This window comes from Hylobates moloch, unplaced genomic scaffold (assembly GCF_009828535.3).
Source record: "Hylobates moloch isolate HMO894 unplaced genomic scaffold, HMol_V3 SCAFFOLD_18, whole genome shotgun sequence".
Taxonomy (NCBI): domain Eukaryota; kingdom Metazoa; phylum Chordata; class Mammalia; order Primates; family Hylobatidae; genus Hylobates; species Hylobates moloch.
In genome coordinates, this window is record NW_026652293.1 from 55904909 (window position 1) to 55930105 (window position 25197).

General features: G+C 39.8%; 1 pseudogene; it reads right to left on the reverse strand.

Annotated features, from left to right (window-relative positions):
* Positions 1-3480: 3480 nt before the first annotated feature.
* Positions 3481-17971, reverse strand: LOC116457430 (glutamyl-tRNA(Gln) amidotransferase subunit A, mitochondrial-like; annotated as a pseudogene).
* Between the last annotated feature and the right edge of the window lie 7226 nt (positions 17972-25197).

A 25197-nucleotide genomic window follows, 5' to 3' on the forward strand; every position in this document is an offset into this window, starting at 1 on the left:
ATTAAGTCCATACTAGCTTCGTGATGACACCTTAGCTAACTCAGTTGAATGAATTTCTGAATGAATAATAAGCGACAGAAATCAATCAGATATCTCTGCTGCTGCCAAATTTACAACACGACAATGACACTGCCTGGGAGAGAGCTAAGATTGGCCCTTGGACCAAGTGTGGGAGGCTTAAAGTGCATAATGTGGAAGTTATAGGACAGGAAGAATCTGTCTTGCATTTGATAACCTGAAAAAGTGGATATAATTAATATTTCTTGGGCTTGCCATGTCTGGTGAATTAAAGGGAATTTTTACTTGACTATAGAGAATGCAGGAAAAGAACCATAGATGTGACAGAAATATTGACGAGTATTTATTCATTCATTATTTCACTCATTCATAAATCATTAAGTGATAGTCAAATAACTGACTGTCAGGCAAACGCGGCTAGGTGCTGTGGATTAAAAATGAAAGAAGCGGAGTCCCCGATAAAAGGAGCTCACAACGTAGTGATAGAAATAGACATAAGCAAATAAATACAATGTGATGAGTTTATCTTAATTACAGCCATGGGCACAGGGTACTGGGAGAGCCCTTAAGGAGGTGCAGGGAGGCAGGAGGAATGCTTCCCAGAGAAATGACCCTGGAGTTAAGGGTTCAAGTATCAGCATGGATGACCAGGTGAGGGGGGCAGGGAGATTTTGCACCAAGAAGACCTATTTGAGTAAACAACTGAAAATGAGATAGAGAATGGTTTATGCAGGCAACTGCAGACAATTTACTATAGTATAAAATGCAAAGCAGGAAATGGGGCAGAAGAAGCCAGAAAAGGGGTGAGGACCAGGCCGCAGCAGGCCTTCTCCAAAGAAGCAGCCTGTTTTTTATCCTTTTCGGTAGAGGTTCTCAAACTTCAGCCTGATTCAGAATTACCTGAAGGGTTTTCTAAGCATGCATTGCTGGGCCCCACCCCCCAGAGTTTCTGACCTCCTAGGCCTGGGGTAAGGCCTGAGAATTTGCATTTCTAACGAGTTCTCATGTGATGCAGATGATGCTGGTCCTGACAACACCTCGCTCTAGGCAACCAAAAGGGCTTACTGGGTTTCAAGCAAGACATCCATAAGGTAAGTTGTGCCCCTTAGAATCCATGGACTCTCTGGACAGGCTGCATTTTTAAGAGTCAAGGACTGGAGGCGGGGAGACCAGTTAGGAGGCTGTGCCAGAGGCCCAAATGGAGAAGCAGACAGACAAACCAAACCATAACTTTGTTAGTTAGCAATTCCATACGTTACTCACAAACATTATTATGGAAAAAATCAATGTGTCATGTTTGCAATGTCTGGTTCTTTAATTAGTGCATAAAATGTGAACCATAGTAAAAGAAAAAATATTCAAGAGAAAAGAGGTAGAACTGGAGCTACACACATTTTCTATCGAGAAATGAATTCTACTGATTAAAACCAGAAAGTAGAGATTAGTTTCCTACCTTGGATTCTTCATCACAGTGATAGGGACAGAAGGCAGGGAAATTCTGGGCAGAAGAGGCCAAGTCCTTGGCAAGGGCCCCACCCTCAAGCTGAAAAGCCTAACACCACCACCCAAAGCGAAAAGTGACATCCCCGTTTTCCTGATCAAATGTCGCCTTTTCCAAAACCACCCATGGCCCACCCTACCCCTGATCCTGTGCCCATAAAACCTCCAGGCTTAGCCAGCAGAGACAGCAGAAGCAGTTGGACGTCGGAGACTACAGTTGGACATTGGAGAGAAGCAGCTTGAATTCAGAGGGACAGCTTGATGGCATAACTTCAGAGAGGAGTCCAGCCAGGGACGGCCAGACGCCAGGGGAAGATTACCTTCCTTCTCTATCCCCTTTTCAGCTCACCTTCCAGCTGAGAGCCACTTTCATCAGCAATAAAATCCCCTTCATTTACCACCTTCAATTCATTCATGCCACCTCATTCCTCCTGGACACCAGTTAAGAACTCAGGTGCCACAAGTGTGGGTGCAAAAGGCTGTCATACTGACCCTCCACTGAGCTGCTAACACTTAAGCCATCTGTGGATGGCAATGCTAAAAGGGCACTGTAACACTTCCTCTGGGGCTTCAGGGGTCATGGGCACCCTCCCCTAGATGCTGCAACAGGGCCAGTGCAGGGTTGGCTCTTGCTGGTGCCCAAAAGCGCCCACCCCAACTCCTGTACCCACTCATCTGCACTCCCCCTCTCATGAAGGGTGGAGCAGCAAGTGAGTGGAGTTCACCACTGCCAGTGCCCACGCATGCCAGTTCCTACCAGTGAAGGGGTCAGGGAAATATCTTGCGTTACCAGCCTGGCCTATTTGATGAGCTAGTAAGTGGTGTCTCATCATCCCCTTTTGGAAAGTAAAAGAATTCCAACTCTGAAAGAAGAAGGAAAAGTCAGGGCTTTGGAATTAACAAAGAACATTTAGAAAATAAAAATGGACACTTGGGTGGCATGCCAGACCCCTATTGACTCCAGTAAGGATGGTACCATGTCAAGAGGGCAAAAAAAAAAAAAAAAAAAAAAAAAGAGAGAGATCCAGAGACAACAAAGGAGACATGGGGTTTATTAGGGGGAATTTACATACAAGGATGGTCTAGTGGTAATGGGCGAACCACTACCATTTGTAAAAAGTATACAATTTATACAGCATTTTTACTTAGCACCCTCCATCCAGCAACCTCTACCTAGCAACCTCCATTCAACCCAAAACAAAAAGCCTCGATCCTCTGTATGACCTGCATTCTGGGTGATGGGCTGGAGGTTCAGATGTCCTTCATAGATAAAGACTGAATCTCCAGGTTGGCCACTCCTTGATACCTTAGCTCAGGACTTCGAACACACATTCTTCTTAGACTACAGTGTCATTCTCAGGGTATGCCTAAGTTAAATTATTGCTGTCAAGTGTGCCTGCCGGGGGGTGGTATGATGGAGGTGGGAATGAGTGAGCTCAGACTCATCAATTCCCCCAGTCTGACATCCAGGTAAAGCCCCATACCTGCAAACCCACCCCCCAAATCACCAAATATTTTCTAGTTGCCTTTCTCCAACCTGAGTTCATCACAGTTCCTCTCCTGGAATCTGAAGATCAATGAGAAAGACACAGAGACTAAAAGATGTTCCAGGAAAGTCTCAGAGCAAAAGTTCTTCTGCTAGGAGCCCCAGAATCCAGAGGAGGTCTGGATTCACCTTTCCCTAGGTCATTCATCAACACCCTGAATTCTGTGTGGCACCAGTTTCACAAGAGTGTGCTTCATCAACCACCTGTAGAGAAGAACCAGTTTGTTTGTTTTAAATATCCAATCCACCACACATCTGTGCACTTGTAAGATATGATTTAACAATGGATTACTATAACCACAGTCTGATCATGACAAAAAACATCAGAAAAATCTCAATTGAGGGACATTCTACAAACTACGCAACCAGTACTCCTCACAACTGTCAAAGTCAACAAAAACAAGTCTCAGAGACTATCACAGCCGAGAGGAGCCTAGGGAGATACAGTAATTAAATGTAATGCAGTACCCTAGATGCAATCCTAGAACAGAAAAAGATCAGGTAAAATTAAGGAAAAGTGAATACACTGTGGACTTCAGTTAATAATATGTATCAATATTGGCTCACTAATTGTGATAAATGTACCACACTGCTGTTAAAAATAAGGGAAATGGTGTAGGGTATATGGGAACTCACACTATCTTCGCAATTTTTCTGGAAATCTAAAACTGCTCTAAAAAAATTATCTTTAAAAATAAAGTTGCTAGAAAAATAAATTAGAAAAAGCAAGATGAACAAAATATAACCTCTGAATTTATTATATTCAGCAGACATAAAATTACATTTCAATAAATATAAGAATAAACATAACCTAGAAAATAGAAAATAGCAAAAATTATACACTTCTTTTATTGAAAGTGTGTATATACAACAATAAGTAATGAATCACTGATATACAATCATAATTTTTGTCATTCTGCAATTGTAACTAAACAAAGAGTGTGAAAGAATGAGTCCACATACTAAACACTGAAGTGCACACTTTGAAGGAACATCATATTTATCAGTATTAAAGTTCTTAACGTAACAAATGAGCATGCTTTGTGCTGGTTAATGTATTTGATTAAGTTTGGATTGATCACAATGCTTCTTGCTTAGATAATGTATACCTAAATTATTTCTGTTTCATAACACTGATAGTAGAGAAGCCAGTCTGACAGATATATGTTGACAGGAGGATTAGAAGTGATTTTAAAAGGAATTTTAGCAAGCTTAGCATATTTATGTTGGAACTTCATTCAAAATGAAGAGAGCAATATTTTATTTTTGATGTTCATTTTCAATCCATCAGTAACCACTCCAACAATTTTTCCTATGAAGTCATAATGAAATTTAAATTACCTCTCATTGAAAAGAATGGATTTCAGATCAATAAATTTCCTATGTAAGAATTTTTTTTTTTTTTTTTTTTTTTTTGAGACAGAGTCTTGCACTGTCACCTGGGCTGGAGTGCAGTGGAGCGATTTGGGCTCGCTGCAACCTCCGCCTCCTGGTTTCAAGTGATTCTCCTGCCTCAGCCTCCCGAGTAGCTAGGATTACAGGCACCCGCCACTATGCCCAGCTAATTTTTTGTATTTTTTTAGTAAAGACGGGATTTCACTATGTTGACCAGGCTGGTCTCGAACTCCTGACCTTGTGATTCACCCGCCTCGGACTCCTAAAGAGCTGGGATTACAGGGTGTCCGGCCCCCTATGTAAGATATTTTTAATAGAAAATAAAAATGCAAAAATTCTGTCAAAATTCATCAAGCGTTTGGTGATAACATTTTATATATTTGAAATAATCCAGATCATGACTTATTTGAAAACTGTTAAATTATGGAACATGTCATAATAATCTTTAAATCTCTGTTCTTCTAAGCTTCCGATTTTGTTCTTGTCCTTTGATCTTATCTGCCACTGACAATTATGCTGTACTCCTTCCTTTTATGGAAGTATTAGGATCATTATAATACCAAAGATACCAGACAAATGAGCAGTTCAGATGTCCAATTTACCTCTTTAAGAAGATGAGACCTAATACTTTTCTTATCTTGCAGAAGTATTAAGAGCTTATTCTATAAATCAAGCACGCTCAACTTTTCTGCTCTACAATCACTGTGCCTTAATGTGCAATGAAAGTCATGTGTAATTTATCTTCCACGTTATCACATAGTAAAGAGAATAATCTAGAATGTCATGCACTCCACTTTACTTAATTTACAATTTTTACTGTGTCACTTGGCACATTGTTTATTTAGGCTTTTTTCATAGCATGACTTTTGCAATAAAGGAAACAATGCATTGATTTTTCTTCTGGTCCTTGATCTAGGTAACTACTTCAGAAAATTTTCTTTTCACTGGAAGTGTGACATCAGAGCATACTTCTATATAAAACTTAAACTCTAAAACATACTTGTTAACTTTGTAATCCTTCACAGATTTATACAGTTCAGAGCTAATCATAATCGTCAACAGTAAAGCCAAAAAAATTATTTCTTCAAACTGCCATCATGTTCAAGTTGCACATATATAAAAAGAACTGCAAGTTAATAATATCAGTGCATAAGTCAAATTGCAATGAAAAACTTTGCTAGGTTTATTTGTTCTTTGAGTTGGTCTTATATCATTAGCCAGTTCAAAATTACATCAAGCTATTGTGTCCAAATAGTTACATCTACATGTCAAAGTAGCTTAAGCTATTTTGCTACATATTTATCCTATATTTCCCAGCAAACATCTTTAAAACAGCTTTAGCAATTATATATGATTTTTAGTGTTATCAATATGAAGTTCTATTTTATGCATAAAGTTTCCAACATCTATTTCTTCCATGTTTTAAATTCAGCACACTTTTTTTTTCAAATAATTCTTTTGGTTTTGAACTTTTTATGTTTTGTGTTTCAGTGTCACTTACATTTTGGGAGTTTTACTGTCTCATTAGTTAGCACATCTCTGAAAATGGAATTCACCAATATATTTTAAAAGTTAATACATTATGACCAATTAGAATTTATCCCAGGAATACAAAGTTGGATAACATTCTAAAAGCACTGTATAAACAAATTGAGAAAAATCATACTAGCTCAACAATTGTAAAAAGGCATTTGACAAATTTCAACATTAATTCCATTAATTCCTGATAAATACTCTCAGCAAACTAAGAATAGACAGGAACTTCCACAACATGAAACAGTGCTACAAAAAGCCTACAGCTAACATCATACGTAATGATGAAAGACGGGCTGAATTACGTCCCATCCTCCACATTCATATGTTCAAATCCCAACCCAATGGTACCTTAAGATGTACCATGGTTATTTGGAGATATGGTCTTTAAAGATGTAATTAAGGTAAAATGGAGACACATGGCTAAGCCCTAATCCAATATGACTGGTGTCCTCGTAAGAAGAGGAGAATAGGACACAGACGGACACAGAGAAACACCATGTGAAAAGGCGGCTGTCTGCAAGCCAGGGAGAGAGACCTCAGAGGAAACCAAACTTTCCAGCACCTTGATCATGGACTCCTAGACTCCAGAACTGTGAGAAAATACATTTCTGTTGTTTAAGCCACTCAGTCTGCAATATTTTGTTATAGCAGCCCTAGCAAACTAATCATAAGATTAGGAAAAAGATTAATATGTCTTCCCTCATCACTTCTACCTAACATTGTCCTGGAAGTTATGGCCAGTGCCAAAAGTCAAGACAAAAAATAAAAATTGTTCAGAATGGGAAGGGACAACTAAAAATATTTTTGTTTGCAGATGACAAGAATGTCTATGTAGAAAATCTTATGAAATATGCTTACAAGGTATCAGAATTAGTGAGCAAGTTTAGCAGAGTTGCATTTTATAAAATCAACAAATAAAACTATTTCATTTCTTTATACAAGCAACAAAAAAACAGAAATCGAAATTTTAAAACACTACTATTTATAGTAGCTTAAAAAATATTAAATACCTGAGGTTAGGTATGACAAAAGGTACACAAGAGCTGTTCAATATTAATTACTGAGAGAAATCAACAAAGACCTAGATAAATGGTGAGATATATCATGTTCATAAACCAGAAGACTCAATACTGTTAAAATGTCATTTCTCCCAAAATTGACCTAGAGAATCAACACAACCCCAAAAGCAAAGACCAGTCAAAATCCCCAAATTCCTTTTTTTTTGTGGAAATTGAAAAACTGATTCTAAAATTCATATGGAAATATGAAGGGTCTAGAATAGCAAAAACAACTTTGAAAATAAAGAACACAGTTGGAAGACTAACACAACCCACTTTCAAAATGTATTATAACACTATAGCAGGAGTTAGCAAATTAAGACCTGCAGACCAAATTCAGCCCATGACCTGTTTTTTACAGTCCCCAAGCTAAGAATGGTTTTTATATTTTTAAATGTTTTTAAAAGAAACACACACCACAGAGGACGTATGTGCCTCACAAAGCCTAAAATATTTACTATCTGACCCATTATGGAAAAAGTTTGCCGACCCTCAAGCTACAGTAACCAAGACAATGTAGTATGGTCAAATAGACACACAAATAGATCAGTGGAGCAGAAGACAGAACCCAAAAATAGACCCACACATATATGGACCACTGATTTTTTTTACAAAGGTGCAAAGGCAATTTAGTGGACAAATTATAGTCTTACTATCAAATGGTGCTGAAAGAATTCGATATCCATGTACAAAAAAAGTAAACTTTGGTCTATGCTAAACTTTGCATAATATACAAAAATTAACTCAAAATGTATCATAATCTAAATATAAAGCCTAAAATTATATAACTTCTAGAAGAAAACATAAAAGAAAATCTTTGTGACCCTGGATTTGTCAAAGATAACCCTTAGATATGACACTAAAGCAAGATCCATGAAGAAAAAAAATCGACAAATTGAACTTTAACTAAATTTAAAATGTCTGTTCTCAAAAGTCACTGTTAAAAGATTAAAATACAAGCCCAATACTAGAAGAAAATTTGCAAATCATATATCTGATAAAGAATTTGCATGTAGAATACACAAAGAACCCTCAAAACTCAATAATCAAAACCTAATATATTTTAAACAGGCAAAATATTTGAACAGACACTTCACTAAAGAAGATATAAACATAGAAAATAAGCACATGAAATGAGGGTCAACATCATTAGTCATCATGAAAATGCAAATTAAAACTTCAGGTAAATACCACTACATATCTATCAGAATGACTAAAATTAAAATTACCGGCCATACCAAGTATTGGCAAAGATGTGAAAGAAATAGAACTCAATACTGCTGACAGGAATGTAAAAATGGCAGAACTACTTTTAAAAACAGTTTGGCAGTTTCTTAAATATATGAACACATACCTATTATGATAATGCCTAGGGGTAGTTCCAAGAGAAATGGAAACTTGTGTCCATATAAAGACTTGTGCCCAAATGTTCATAGCAGCTTCATTTGGAGTAGCAATAAACTGGAAGCAAACCAAATCGCTATCATCAGATTAATGAAAAAACAAACTGTGATAAAACCATACAATGGAACAGTACTCAACAGTGGAAAAGAATTAACTATTGAAAATGCAACAACATCAATAAATCTCAAAATATTTATGCTGTGTGAAAGACATCACACACACAAAAAAGAAAAAGTACATACTCTGATTCCATTTATATAAAATCCTAGAAAGCAGAAACTAATCTATAGTGACAGAAAGCACATCAGCCTGAGGATAGGGAGAGGGCAGGCAAAAGAGATCAGGAAGAAGGGAAGAGATGCAAGAAAACTTTGGGAATGATGATGTTCATTATCTTGATTGTGATAATGAGTTCCCAATTACACACATACATCAAAACTTATCAAATTTTATGCTTTAAATATGTACATTTAAGTTATACCAACTACACCTCAATAAAGCTGTTTTTAAAAGTAAGGCAAGCTACAATTTTTACTTTGCTTCAAAAAATTAAACTAATTTTTTACTTAAAGCAAATAAACATACAAAAAAACACTGCCATTTAAGCACTGAGTGTTATAGAACACAAAATTTCACTGAGACACAAACATAAAGCAGAGAAAAATCCAATACTACATATCATTTGTTAGCAAATATAAATCATTTGGGGAAACTCTGGATATTTTACACATCATATTTCACTCTCTACCTTCAGTTCCATCTTGGACATTCTCCATGTACATTAGTATGCAAAAGACTCCACAGGTCTTGAGGAAGGAAACTTACTTGACTGGCCGAGGCCCCTTTTCCCCAGATAACTGTTAGTATTCCATAGAAGTAGCACCCATGGGTACACTTTAGAAAACAATTCTATAGACTGTAGGTGTTAGCAGACATCAAGTAAGGGCAATAGGCATAGCAAGGAAAAGAGGGATTACTTCCAGCCCTAATATTGTATTAATCTATGACACTCAAATGTTGGACTACTAAGCTAGACCCAAGTCAAGATCAAAATACATGCTAGAAACACTCTCAGATCATTTTAGTTACATTTTAAATGCTATAAAAAGGAGGAGGAAATAAAAAGACATAATAAAGCCCAAAGTCAATAGACAGTTTGACTTTGCTTCTTACAGGTATTATCATATTCTATCCTTGATAAATTTCTCTATTATCTTAGCTGTGAATTAACCCCTATGCTTTGCAGACTAAGTTAATCCTTCTGTAAATTTTACATCTTTATGGTTCCATGTCTAAGAGGATAACCATCACCAAGTTAAAAATGCAAGCAATAATTTCTTTTTTTTTAGAATCCCTAAAAGTCATTTTAATTTGCATGATATATTTCTCTCTACTGTTTTGAGAGACAGAGGCTAGCTTTTCATTTTCAAGGATTGATGAACAATCATCCATGAGTTCTTGAAGTTGAATAACAGAAAACCGTACTTGTTTTTCAAATCATTTGGCTACTATAAGAAGATGCTGGTCACAAAACGCACATTCAGTAAACTACAGTCCTATTGGCAACCCTTGGTTTGAGAGTGCAACAGGAATACTTACTGCTGGCAATCCTGCCATGTTTATAGCCTGTGTGAAACTATCATCCTGGGCGCTTCTTGTTGTATTGTCTTCTTTGATGAATTCCAGGTATGGTACTGCCTCACTCAAGGTGGTGGGAGTTAGCAAGACATGTACTCCGGAATTAAAAGCTTTCACAAAATTATTAGCAATGAGGCATCTCACCTTCTGTGCTTTGATGAAATAATTTTCATAGTTTTTTTTAACAAGAAAAAGTTTCCTGAGAGAATTCTTCCTCTCACCACATCATTGAATCCTTGTCTGGTTGCAGCATACCTGGCTTCAGTGGAAACATCATTGTCACCTCTGTGACCATATCGTAGCCCATCAAATCTTGCCATATTTGATGCCACTTCCAATGTGCACAATACATGGTAACAGACAACTGAATAACTGGTGTAAGGAAGGGATGCTTCAATTACTTTGGCCCTCGCAGACTCAAAGAGATCAGCAGCTTTGGACCAAAGAGATTGTACTTCACTAATAATTATGGTACAAGATATTTTTTTGGAATTCCTATACATAGTTTGTTTACATCTGTCAAACTGGGAAGTATGAATGGTTTCACAGGATCTTGTACTGTGGTAGAATCCTTGAGGTCGTGTCCAGTCAGTACACCCAACACAACCGCTGCATCATCCACACATCTGGTTAAGATTCCTAGCAGATCCATCAAATTCACCAGGGCAATGAGACCATGATGGGAAAGTAAGCCATAGCTTGGTTTGAAACCAACAGGTTTAATTTTCCTCAGATCTATATTCCTATACTCCTATTATAGTCCATGACACATTGCATTATAACTATTTGTTAATGTATCTGTCTTCTTTGCTCCTGAAGGCAGACACTGTCTTATTCAACACTCAATAAATGTCTTTTAAATTGAATTATCATCATAAATAATGTATTAATGGTTTTCCTCAAAACACACACACACACTCTCTCTCCTTCATACACACACAGCGAGAGGGAGCGGGAGTGGGGAGAGAGAGGGAGAGAGAGACAGAGAGAGAGAGAGAGAGGGAGAGAGAAACTTAGGAGGAGCTATAAGAGAACGTTACAGTTTTACCTCTTGCCTTTTCATGGATTACAACCTAAGACAGATAATAAAGAAAGACATGGATGATCACAGTGAACTTCCATAGGATACACCTGAAAAGAAGGCAGTCAATGAGCAGATAAGATGGTAAATAAACCAGGAATTTTGCCTGCAGCATAACCCAGTACGAAAAAAATTACATTGGCTCATAGACCTAGAAAATTCAAGAAATGTATCTGACTAAAGACACAGCTAAACCCAGGGTTTCAGATTATACTGCTTGGACATCTAATACCCATTTGAAGCCTAACATGTCAAAAACTTGAGCTTCTTCTAATTGTCCTCCAAAATCCACTCCCCATTGTGCCTTCTGCATCTCAGGAAATGGCAGCTCCATTGCCTCAGTTATTCAGGCCAGGAACCCTAGAGTCAGTCTTGATGCCTCTCTTTCTCTGACTCTCCACATCTAATCCTTCATCATACTGTAGGCTCCACCTTCAAAATACATCCTGAATGCAATCTTCTTACTACATCTCCTAAACCAAATCATCCCTCACCTAAATAATTACAATATCCTCTGCGTTCCTAGGGTCGCTTTTCAACATAGACCAGAAAGACAGTTTAAAGTAAGTCAGATCATGTCTCCTCTTTGCAAAATCCTCCATTGTCTTCTCATCTCACTCCACATAAAAGCCAAAATCCTTACAATGGCCTCCAAGGCCTCAGGCTATAGACTTCCTTCCCCTCGCATCATCACCTCCTCATCTTCCCCTCACCCTGCCCCAGCCATACTGGTCTCCTTGTTCTTCTCTTACTCATACACACTGAGCATGTTCTCATTCTGAGGCCTTTGCATTTGTTCTTCCCTTTGTCCAAATACGCACTTCCTGCAGATGTCTGCATAGCTCACACTCTCATAGCCTTCAGACCTTTTTGTAACATCACTTTTTCCGAGAGGCCCTCCCAGGCTGTTCTTTCTAAACCACAACAATCTCCACCACCCAATTCTCTATAGTCCTTCCTCATGGTTTATCTCCACAGCACTTATCAAACATGCTACCTAATGTACTGAATTGTGTTTATTGTCTGTCTCTCCTTGCTAGAATGTAAATTCCTTTCTCCATTGGTAGATACCCATGTGTTCCAGGAAGAGATGGACAGTTGCTCCTTTTCCACTTGTCTGCATTCAACTATGTCACCTGGACCTGAAGTCTTATAGGGTTTCTTATCAAAATACGATTCTTTCTTTCAGCTTTTTCCAGTGTTCCCTTTTCCACTAGTCCTGGAGCCAGGATATAGAACAAGACACCATCCTGTCCCCAACTGGGACCATATAATATCCATCCTCCCTGCTTTGATAACAAGACTCCCGAGTTTCAGCTGGCAGCCTATGTGGCCATGTGCATAAACTCTGAACAACAGAATGTAAGAAGAAATGATGTGAGCCACCTACGAGTTGTACCCCTGAAAAGAAATGTGTAAGTACTTCTCTGACCTTTTCTCTTTTATTTCCCTGTTGCTGGTGAAATAATAAGAATTATCATCTGCCTTAGACTCTGAGGTGGGAGCTCTACATGGAGGACTCCACTGACACCCTGGCAGCCCTGGACCACCTCCTCCTGTACAGTCATCCAAGGAAGAGAGCCATTATATCTCGAAGTTTATTTGTTATAACAGCCTGGCTAATATCCTAATAAAAAATTACACTGAGAATGTCTTTCTTGCCTTTGGGTATTTTGGGAGCAAAGGAAAATAACTGGGAGTTGAGGAAAGGGAGTAGAAGAGAAATTAAGAACTACTCAGTTCCGACCCAATTCTGCCACAGAAGGCTGGGACTTCTCACATCATAAAACATTAGAGCTCCTACTTGTACTGATATGAAATAACCTCAAGAAAAATTGCTGATATGCTATTGTTAGTTAATTTTTAAAGGTTTATATATATGCAAGCATTATAAATGTAGACTATTTCTGGAAGAATACCAACAAATTTCTTAGGTGGCTGCCTCTGGAGATGGGGACTGAAGGATAGGAAGACAGCATTGGAGGAAAAGAACTCACTTTTGGATGCTTTCTGAATGTTATTTCACGTGTAACTATTCAAAAATAGTAACATTTAAACCTTAAGAAGTCAACAACCTAAAACTAATTTTTAGAGAGAATTAAAATCTCAGCTATTAACCCTTTATCTCATATGAATGATTTTCACCCTTTTTCAGTGACCATAGCTCACAGTGGCACAATGAGAAAAAAATGTCGCATTTTTGAAGGCCATTGTTATCAAAGGATGTGAAAGCAAACTTCCTTTTGGACATAAGTATGCATAGCTTGCAAATGGCACAAGAAAAATCAGGTCTTTCCTCAATGTATTTTTTTGTTTGTTTCCAGTGGAAGCAGAAATCAGCAGCAGCCTAGCATCCTTGAAACTTCCCTCCTTTCCCCCAACATCATCATCATTTTATAAAGGTCATCCCACAATAAACGGGTTGCCAACTCAGGGTGAAGGCAGCTCCGCCACGGCCCTCATTATGCTGATCTGTGCTGTCTTCCACCCCTCATCAGCAGCAAAGTCAATATTTCATCTGGGAGCTAAAATTAAGTCATCACCCCTCCTGTGAGCAACACTACTCCTGAAATAAAAATTTTACAACATTAGGTTGGAGGAGGATCACTTAGCATTTGAAAACACTTCCCCTGTGACCTTGAGCTTTTATCACTTGGGAGCCAAAATAAAATCTCTCAGGCAAGATTTATGAATAAATAATTAACCATGAAAATAAAAGCAGCACTGAAAAAGAAGTAGGTCCTTTCCATTTACAGCCAAAGTAGGTGTGTGTGTGTGTTGTGTGTGTGTGTGTGTGTGTGTGACTTTCTCTTTTATGCACACGGTGTTTTCAAGAAAAAAAAATCCAAGATATAAAAGCCTGACCTAACCACAGGAGCTGTAAAACATTTGGACAGATTCTGCATGGCCTGCTTCTTCCATGGGCCTTTCTGGATCCTCAGAAAGTACCCAGGTCACCCAGACACTAAGCAGCAATGACAGCCCTCACTGCTCTCCATCTTCCTGGGGTTGGCTTCTCCCCACCCCACTCGACCCTTCCCAGCAGGAGCAAGGGGTGTTTTCCAGTGGTCCACCTGCCAGCCAAGGTGGGTCTGAAGGGGAGGCAGCAGGAACTGGGTCCCACAGAGAAGACTCTGGGCTCACACATCCCCCATCTCAGAGCAGGGCTCTCTAAAAGCAATTCACCCAGTGAAACAAAAATGATGACACTGGAGAACACTCAGCTCAATTTCAAGGCAACCAGGAAAAATAATCACAAATTAAGAGAGCTCCCTCCCTCCTTTAAATGCAAACTCAGCATGTGGAGGAGGAACGCAGTCCAGTCTTCGGGTCGAACTGTCACAAGCTCTCTCTGAAGAACTGCAAGTGAAGTGCTCACCTCCTGGTGAGCTGCCCATCCCAGTTCAAGCAAAGAAAACACTCCCAGCATGAATGAGAGAAATTCAAAGAGAAGAGGCCTTGCTGCCTCCCGGTGAGAAAACCGACTGAGGGGGCAAAGAGCCCAGGGATCTCCCTAGCCTGTCCCAGGGCTCACAGTCCATGAGGAAGCGTAAAAGAGTCTTGAACTTCATCCTAACGCTGGAAATCTAAACTTTTTCTTTTTCATCTTCATAGCATCTATTGTTTTTCTTTAGACTGCTCTAACCTGCCTCTCTGCTGACTCATTTTTGTCATGTAGTCTCTGAAGAAAGATAATAGACCAAATTATTCTGAAGCATAACTTCCTGTTAAAAGTCAGAAAAAAGAACTTGCCCATCATCCTGCTCTGTAGCAGGCGCTCCTCCACAGGGGAGGCAGGCCAAGCCTGCAGGCTGGTGGAGAGCCCTGTTCCTGCAGATAAAAGGGGCAGAAACACTCCTCCCATCAAAAGAAGTCAAATGAAGGTTAATCTTTTACATCCCCAATCTTCCCTTCAGAAAGGAGGTTAATTTTAAGAATGCCTCTAGCACTTGAGTAATCCCTAAGGGTTCTTCTGTCTTCGAGATTCCAGGATTCCCAAGCTTCCTACTTTGCTCAGGAGGTCTTTGGTGACTCTGCATTTCCATGACATTTCCTAACATTAAGTTCCACCCTGAAGAATCTTATGAGATAGTATTAACAAAAGCACTTTGTAAACCCTAATGCATGCTACTAATGGCAGTTTGCTTGTCCAAAAAACTGCTCACTTCTGTTTCCCTATATTCCAGAAAAACTTCAGCTGCTATTTACCTTTTTCTTAAATCAAGTTGTTTATTTGATTCTTGCCTTCAGTATTTTTAAGCAGCTCCATTGAGGTATAATTGGCAAAGAACAAACTGCAAATATTTTAATTATACAATTTGATAAGTTTTAATAAATATAAACACCGTGAACAATCTCTATAATCAAGATAATAAACATATTCATCATGCTTAAAAGTTTTCCCAGGACCTTCTTACAACAATTTAAGAGCAAAATAACATTGTTTCCCACCCTAGACCTAACCATAATTAGCTGTGTGATCTTGAACCTGTTTGCAAGTTTTCATCTTTTCACCTGTTCAAGGAGAGAATTGTATCAGATGATCTTCCTAGTCCTCCAAGACAAAACCTTCTATGAATCTAGGCTTGAAACCAACCTTCAAGGACGGAGATCACCCATGAATTTCCTCGTTGTTCTTTCTGGCCACAAAATTTATTCTCAAGCTATGGCACTCATGATGATACACATGGCATCATAATATTTATTTTTGTTTCTAAGTAGTTCTACACTGTTGTCTCTATAACAGGACCAGTTTCACGGGCCAGTGACCTGTGCAGCCACACAGGGCCCCACCCTCAGAAGGGCCAGGCTGTTGAAGTTCAGTGCTCTGCAGTTGCCATCTTGAAGTCCTTAATAATTTTGTCTTTGAATTTGTGGTTAGTAAATGAAGTCTGATGAGACCATGGAGCTTCAGGCTTGGAGCTTTGACTCACATATGCTCCTATGTCCCACCATCTCCCTACCTGCTTGCCTTTTCGGACAGGCTCTCGGCAGTCTACCTCCCAACCCCTGGTGTCCAGGCTGACCTCCTCATTCCTGACCCCATCCCACAACCACTACCACTGTCCACCTAGGGTGGAGCCCAAGTTGCACTGACAGGAAGAAGACTGCATTCTACTGTCATTCTTTACCCCAAGGAGAGAGAGGATCAGGGTTAGACACTCACCCCATGGCATCTTGGGACAGGACAAGACAGCATCCATCCTGCACCAGGCTGACAGTACCACTACACGTTTGGTGGGTGACCAGTGGGGAGGGATGTATCATCTACCTCAGTCTAGGTACCAAGCGCATCCAGGCAGGGGTTAGAATAGACAGCCAGCATGTAGGAAGGGGAGATTGACTTTGCCATCCCATCCAGCCCCACATTTTTATTTTGCACTGGGATCCACAATGTATGTGCTTTTTTAAAGCACATTATGAATATAAATTGCCTGTTGCAGACCAGGAATCAACAAGACAGCCTCCCATCTGTGCCCTTTCAAGAGGTCATGCAGGAAATAACATTGCATAGTGCTAAAAGCAGTGAGTATTTGATGATCCTCTGGCCTTTGGTCATCCTGTCACTCAGGGACAGGCAAAGACAGGTGAAGAATCTCCAGCTGGTTTAAAGAAAAGTGTGAAATGGTGTTAGCCAAGCTGGAGCTGAGCTATAGCAAACTCCAGGCTGGATCCTGCCTCTAAACTGCATCTAAGTATATGCTAAGCCTAACTGGTCTGCTCTCAAATGGGGACTCTGCCCCTCCTCTCTGGATAACTCTCCCACCACCTCACTGCTGCCTGAGATGGCTTGGCTTTAAAAGAAAATAGCACCTGTATTAGTTTACTAGGGCTGCCATAGTAAAGCACCACAAACTGGGAAGCTTAGAACAGCAGAGCTTAATTGTCTCACAGTTCTAGAGGCTAAAAGTCCAAGATCAAGGTGTCAGCAAGACTGGTTCTAAGGATTGTGAGGGAGAATCTGTTCCATGCCGCTCTCCTAGCTTCTGGTGGTCTGCCTGCAAACTTTGTCATTCCTTGGATTTTAGGTGCAACACACTGATCTCTACCTTGATATTGACATAGTGCTGTTCTTCTTCTTATAAGATTTTCCCCTTTTATAGAAGCAAAAGTCCTGTTGGATTAGGCATCCACCCTACCCCAGTATGACCTTATTCTAACTAACTAATTATACCTGCAATGACCTTATTTCCAAATAAGGTCACATTCTGAGTTGTTACAGGTTAGGACTACAACATACATTTTGAGATGACACAATTCAACCCATAACAGGAGCCCTGAGTAGACCATCAGAGACAATGTTTCAACAACAATTACTCCTGGGAGAGGAAGCACATTGGCTGGCTCAAAATTCACACTAAGAGTGGGCAAGTTTTGGAGAGGAGAAAAAGCAAAACCTAAGGTTGTTTGGCTTTACAACACAGTTGGGGTATAGAAGAAAAAGTTGGAGGGAGAGAGAAGAAAGGGGAATAAAGTATCCTCACAGAATACAGGCATAAAGAATGTAAAAAAGAGTGACTAAGCCCAAGGACAGGCTTTACTGGCTCTGGAAAAGGCTCAGTCCTGAGGCTGGAGCATAGTTACCGTTCTTAAAAGGTTGCCTATCCCCACTGTGTAACTTTACTGTCATTTTCCTCATGTGGAAACTTAAACCAACACACACACACACCCAACACATGCATGCACACATATATGTGCACACATACCTACTGTCCTCTCTAATAATGTTCCCTTTGCTGCCACAAAGGCCTGTTTCTCTTCCAAAGTGAGTTCTTCCAGAAACTGCTCCTTCATCTCCAACTATGCCCAGAAGAATCAATACTTCTTAAATGTATTAAGCAAAATCCTGCAGCATCTGCAGACCTGGATATCAGAATCCTGCTAAGAAGGAAGAAAATAAGTTGCAATTGCTGCACCTTTCAGAAAAATAGTCATCAATTTAAAGCTTCTTTGAATATACTCCAGCATATTATAATGTACATACAAAATGACAGGTGGGTATTTTAAGTCCTATTAGGAGCCCCTAAATAAGTTATCACCAGTCAATCCCAGCACCTATAATCTCTTCTACAATCTTGCTTTTGTAAACAACATGCTATGGTGTCAGCTGTCTGTAATCAGAAGACAAGGTAATTATATGTTCTCAGGAAAATCCATGCACTTGTTAATGGCCCTAAATGTTCAACAAATTAGCAGACTTTAACAATTCATTAACACTTCTGTTCTTAATCTATGGATTTGTTCATTTAATAACTGTGAGCTCACAGTAAGGATCTATTAGCATATCACATGATATGGTTTGGTTGTGTCCCCACCCACATCTCATCTTGAATTCCCATGTGTTGTGGGAGGGACTCAGTGGGAGATAACTGAATCATCGGAGCAGGTCTTTCCTGTACTGTTCTTGTGATGGTGAATAAGTCTTATGAGATCTGATGGTTTCATAAAGAGGAGTTTCCCTGCACAAGCTCTCTCTCTTTGCCTGCCACCATCCATGTAAGATGTGACTTGCTCCTCATTACCTTCTGCCATGATTGTGAGGCCTCTTCAGCCATATGGAGCATAAGTCCATTAATCCTCTTTTTTTGTAAATTATGTAGTCTCGGGTATGCCTTTATTAGCAGGGTGAAAATGGACTAATACATCACAATTGCTATTTGAAGGATCTGGCCAGGTGATGTATAAGATGGGGTTTTACTTTTCTAAACCTGTGTATGTTGAAATCCTCTGCAAGGGAAATTAACCAAGTCTTGTCCAGAGGTGGAGCAACATGGTTTTGAATGGTCCAGCACTACAGAATAATAATTGGCACAAATAAATACCAAACTCTTTGCATCTTCCCAAATGCTCTAGGAGGTAGGTCCTATCATTATTCTCATTGTATGGTCTTAAGTCTTGCTCACATTAAGTCAGGGGCCCACCCTACCCCAGTATGGCCTCATCCTAACTTAATTACATCTGAAGTGACCCTATTTCTAAATAAGGTCACATTCTGAGTTACTGAAGGTTAGAGCTACAACATATGAATTCTGGAGGTATCCACCTCAACCCATAACAAAGCCCATGAATAGAGCATCAGAGACCATGCAGAGCCATGAAGAAACTGCAGCTGCAGAGAAGCAGCCAGACTGCTGAACTCCAGAGCAAGGAGCTATATGGAGGAAAACAATAAAAAAGAGAACTTGAGAAAAGGGAGACATGGAGCTCATATACACTTTTCTTTCGTGGTGACAGTGATAGAGAAGGAGAAGGAGGGGAGAAACAGAGTTCCACTCCTTTCCGTGGTCAGTATCTTTTAGTTGTTCCTTTTCTCATAGTTCCTAGCCCATTCCTCTGTTTCTGAAACTACAGTTTCATAAGATATTTTGCTTTTATTCCATAATTCCAAACTACCTGACAAGGAGATTCTCAGCCCATAGTAAATTTAGGGAATTCGATGCTCTGAAACAGTGGCTGATGTAATAAATATGACAGGACCAAAGTAATGGTCAATGCATGTCTAATGCACTCATTTGCTGAGAATTGCTTGAAATTAGTGGACTTCACAGTAATTAGCATTGTCTATATACACATACACACAAACACCATGCCAAACATCACATTAAAGAGATGGCCTGCTAGAGGAAAAAAACAGCAGACCTGTATCAGTCAAAGCAGACTTCCATTACAAAATACCATACATTGGGTGGCTTAAACAACAGAAATCTATTTCATACAGGCTGGAAGTCCAGAATCAGGATGCCAGCATGGTTGGGTTCTGATGAAGGCACTCTATTTTTTTTTCTTTTTTTCTTTTTTGAGATGGAGTCTCGCTCTGTCACCCAGGCTGGAGTGCAGTGGCACAATCTCTGCTCACTGCAATCTCCACCTCCCGGGTTCAAGCAATTCTCCCGTCTCAGCCTCCCGAGTAGCTGGGACTACAGGCACACATCACAAGGCACTCTTACTGGTTTGCAGATGGCCTCCATCTCACTGTCCTCACATGGCAGAGAGACAGCAATCTCTCTCTTCTTCTTCTTCTTCTTATAAATCCACCAACCCCATCATGAGGCCCCCACCTTATGACCTCATCTAAACTTAATGTCATCCCAAAGGCCTCATTGCTAAACGCCATCATGTGGGGGTTAGTGCTTCAACATATGAATTTTGGGGAGGACACAATTCACTCACTCACCCTGGCCCCCTTAAATTTATGTCCTTCTCACACGTAAAATACATTCCTTCCATCCCAACAGTCCCCAAAATCTTAAGTCATTCTAGCATGAACTCTAAAGACGAAAGTCCAAATACTCATATCAGCAAAATCAAATATGGGTGAGACACATATGTTGCTATGATTCATTCTGAGACAAAATTCCTCCCCTTGTGCAAACCTTTGAAATCAGACAAGTTACATGCTTCCAAACTATGATAGTGGGACAGGCATAGGATGAACATTCCCATTCAAAAAGGGAGAAATAAGAAAGAAGAAAGGAGTAATGGGTCCCAAGAAAGTCTGAAACTTAGCAAGGCAAATTCCACTAGATATTAAGGCTCCAGATTAATTCTCTTTGGTTTCAGGCTCTGCCTCATGGACCACTGGGCTGACAATCCCACTTCTGAAGTTCTGTTAGGTGCAGGGCTGCACCCTCAAGGTTCCATGTGGCCCCACTCCCAAGATTTTGCAGAGTGGTCCCATTCCCACAGCACTGGTCAGAGGCCATCTAGCCTGTTGAAAGCAAGTGGTACCACTGATAATCTCTGAATTGCCTTCTTGAAGAACAGTGCATGTTTTCTTGAAGAGTAGTGCATGTTCACAGCTAAATGGCTCTATGGTCTGGTCCTGCTAAATCAAAGAAGTACAACTGCCTTCCCTAATTTAGTCTCATTTTTTTCTGTTCTCTTTAGTTCAAACTGGCAGGGTCTTTGTTGGTATAATCTCATCTCTATTCCTGGATTCTGTTAAAATGGCTAAGTCAATAAGTCATACCCATGATGTCTTTATCAAATGATTCTTCAGCTACATCTTTAATGTTCTCTTCAAAACAAGCTTTTCCATTTTTTGTAATGTGGATAAGCTGAGAAAATTCTGCTTCCTTTTTGATTAAGAATTTCTTCTTCATTTTGTCTCTCTCCTGTCGTATTTTTCTATATGCATTTAGAAGGAACCAAACCACTTCTTCAACAGTTTGCTTAGAAATCTCTTCAGCCCACATTTTGCTCACAAATTCTACCTTCCACCAAACACTAGAACACAGTTCAGCCAAATTGTTTGCCACTTTATAAAAAGGATCACCTTTCCTCCGGTTTTCAATATCATGTTCCTAATTTCCATGTACGCCCTAGTCAGAATCACTTTTAACATCTATTTTTCTAGCATACAACTCAAAACTCTTCCAGCCTCTACCTATTAACCAGTTCCAAAGCCACTTCCACATGTTTAGGTATTTGTTATACCAGCACCCCACTTCTTTGTATCAAAATCTGTATTAGCCTGGATTCTCCAGAAAAGCAGAACCAATAGGGTTTCTATATATAGACAGACCTAGATACAGGTATATCTTTCAGTTCTGTTTCTCTAAAAAATCCAGACCACTACAGACATGTCTATAGACATAGACATACACATCATATATATAATCCAAATATGTCTATAGATATAGATAGGTATCTATGTCTATCTATACATAAACATATAGATGAATGATTATAATGAACTGACTCACATGATTATGCAGGCTGAGAAGTCACAAGATCTGCAGCTGACAAACTGGAGACCCAAGAGAGTCAATGGTATTTCCAGCCCAAGTTAGAAGGCCTGACAACTAGGAAAACCAGTAATGTAAGTCTTCAACTGAGTCTGAATCCAAAAGCAGGAAAAGAGCAATGTTCCAGCTCGAAGAGAGTCAGGCATAGAGAAAGAATTCTCTCTTACTCAGTCTTTTTGTTCTATTCAGGTCTTCCATGGATTGGATGAGGCCCACCCACATTGGGAAGGCAGTCTGCTTTGCTGAGTCTACTGATTCAAATGCTAATCTCATCCAGAAACACCCTCACAACAAACTCAGAATAATTTTTGACCAAATATCTGAGAACTCCATGGCCCAGCCAAGTCAACACATAAACTTAACCATGACAGGACCCAAGGAGAATAACACAGCTCTCCAACAGAATGGTTTCTGCCTCTCCACCCTATTCCCTACTGATTCTTTCCTCAGGACCCTTGCTAAGTGTTCTCTTGACCAAATGAAATGGGGAAGGGTAGGAAGGGCAGGGAAGAATATAGACAGGATGGATGGAACAGGAAGAATTTCTAAATGAGTTTGGGGCCAACCCCCTTTTGAGGTAAAACTCGATTTTGGTAATCTGCCAAATCATAAAGGGAAATTTTAAGTAATCCCCTGTGTTTGGCCTAGACTTGTAGTATATTAGGGCATTAAATTGGATTAAAATTATATATTTAGAATTTTCAAGGAGGTAAGCAGGATCAAGAAGAGACCCTTTTAAAAGAAAGGCTTAATAAGCTCCCACAATGTTCCTGGCTCTCATCTGATGCCCAACAGCCCTTTGAGATAGATATTATTATCCCCACATTACAGAAGTAGAAACTAAGGTAAAGGCATGTTCCTGCCACAATGGTGAAACAAGGACTGACCCAGGTAGGTGTCATTCCTGGCCTGCCGTTCTTCACCACCTCACAGAACCTGCTGTCCATTGGCAATGACTCCCCACTCCTTTCTCCACATGTGCACAGCTCTAGAGAACATGTATCTCTCATCAGGATAAAAAAATGAATGAGGGTTTTTAGCACCCAAGCTCTTGAATCAATTAAGGATTTTAATCAGAGATGAGAATTACAAAAAGCTGCCAGTAGACTCATTCCTGGGCAAATCCCCCTGCCCATGCCTCATCACTTCTAATAAGACCATCACAGAACTTTTAACCCTGCACTCCACAGTTAGTGAGGCATTCCTGATTACTCACATCTGTGAGAGAAATCCCCTTATTAGGCCCTGAGCTGATGCTCTTCTATAACTCCTTATATGATTTTACAAATTCTCCAGGACAAGGTATGTCAAGATGAGAGAAAACAGGGAAGTATATTCCATCCTGTGCAGAAGCCATGCAAAAGACTTCACGTTTAATACAACTGTAATGAAGCCAGAGGCTATCAGTCATAATTAATAGAGCTGAACGAAAGAGAGGTGGAACATTTTTCAATTTATCTACTAACAAGGAAGGAATCACTGCACATTCCCCCTCCTTCGGGAAATAACTGCAGAAAATAGGGTTATTTTATGTGGTCAGACTTTGCATACATTTTCCCTGTTACGGTCAATTCCCATTTCAAGAATAAGTAGACAGATGTGTAGAGCTTGTTTCACAGAAATAGACCCCAGTATTTTGTTAAGTAACACTGACTAACTGATGAATTATTCCAAATAGTAACCATCTACACTTGACAGGACTGTCTCTCTAGGACACCAAGGGATGCATACTGACACTTGCATTCTTATCAATGTATTTTAATTGCTCAATTCTGCTTTGCATAAAGGGGATTCTACTCTTCTGCACCAGTGTGTGGTTGAGAAAGCTGTCTGGGAGAAAAAAAAAAAAAAAGAGGCACTCAGGTTTGAATATGTAACTGAGCTCTCCACAACAAACAGCACAATAGAATGAGACCCAAGAGAGCCTCCTAGTGCTGTTTCATCCAGGCCCCAATTCCTCAATAATAAATTTCCTTCCCCAAAAAATTAGTACTGAACTCTGCAAAACTGTTAATTGCAGCTTGGAATAGGTAAAGCTAAGCTTCCACTTTCCAGAGAGCCTTAATATTGGATATCAAACCATAAGAATATGAACATAGCCTGAACACTGCTGGCTACGCACACAGAACACTGTACATAGTAACCTGATGGAGCTTTATGCGGAAATTGTAACTAATTTACACCGCACTGGGTACACATCTTGTTCTCTTTTCATTCCATGCCATCTGCTCCTTTGTCACCACCACCCGTGGCAGGACATCTCCTCAGCTGCTGCCACTGAGCTGGAATTTTGCCCTCTCCCTGTGATCTGCTATCAACAAGCATTTAGCACTCATCCCTGAATCAGATGGGACTCATTTAATCCAAAGGGGCTTGCTGTGTAGTAACACCTTGGCAGGCTCTGCACTGCTGGGGAGAAGCAGACTTGGGAGATTATTTCACAGCCTCATCAGATCAAAAATATCATGAAAACCTAGGAAACGGTTGCCCCTCAAAATGTATAAGCCAACAGTAAAATGAAAACACATCATAGCACTCCCTGACTTCCACCTCCTGTGAGTGCTTTCTTTTGTTGATCTGCACCACACAATGTATTCATTCATTCATTCAATAAACATGTTCTGACACCTCTTCTGGGTTCAAACTCTTAATCTTCACCTTTGACAAGGAGCAGGGAACCAGAAGAGCTCTTTGGACTAGTTCTCACACTCATAAAAGGATTCAAATTTAGACTGGTGAAGTTAACTCCAAATGAAGTTATACATCAGTCCCAGAGATACACTGAATGACTGAAAGAAGAAACTTATTACCCAGACTTACACTTATATGCAATCACCAGAACGCACCACCTCTAACATGCTATGAATTGTAATTAAGCTCTGAACAGAAAAACTATCTTGTGTCTTCATGCTTTACAGCATTAATTTTTTCAACGTAAACCTCTAAAATGTACTACAAAAAGTTCAGACATTTGTGTTTTAATATACTGAGAGCCTTAAAAATGTAAGTGGCCAGGCAGGGTGCCTTGCACCTGTCCCAGCTACTGGGAGGTGGGGATGCTGAGGCAGGAGGATAACTACAGGCCAGGACTCGAGACCAGCCTGAGCAACATAGCAAGACTTCATCTCTTTAAAAAATAATAAATTAAATAAAAATAAATAAAATGGAAATGAATTGGACCCTCTCAATCCCTACAGAAAAGGAAAGAAGAGAAGGGGCTAGAGAAGTGAATAGCAACCCATAATACATTCTGTCCACTCAATGCTCTGTATC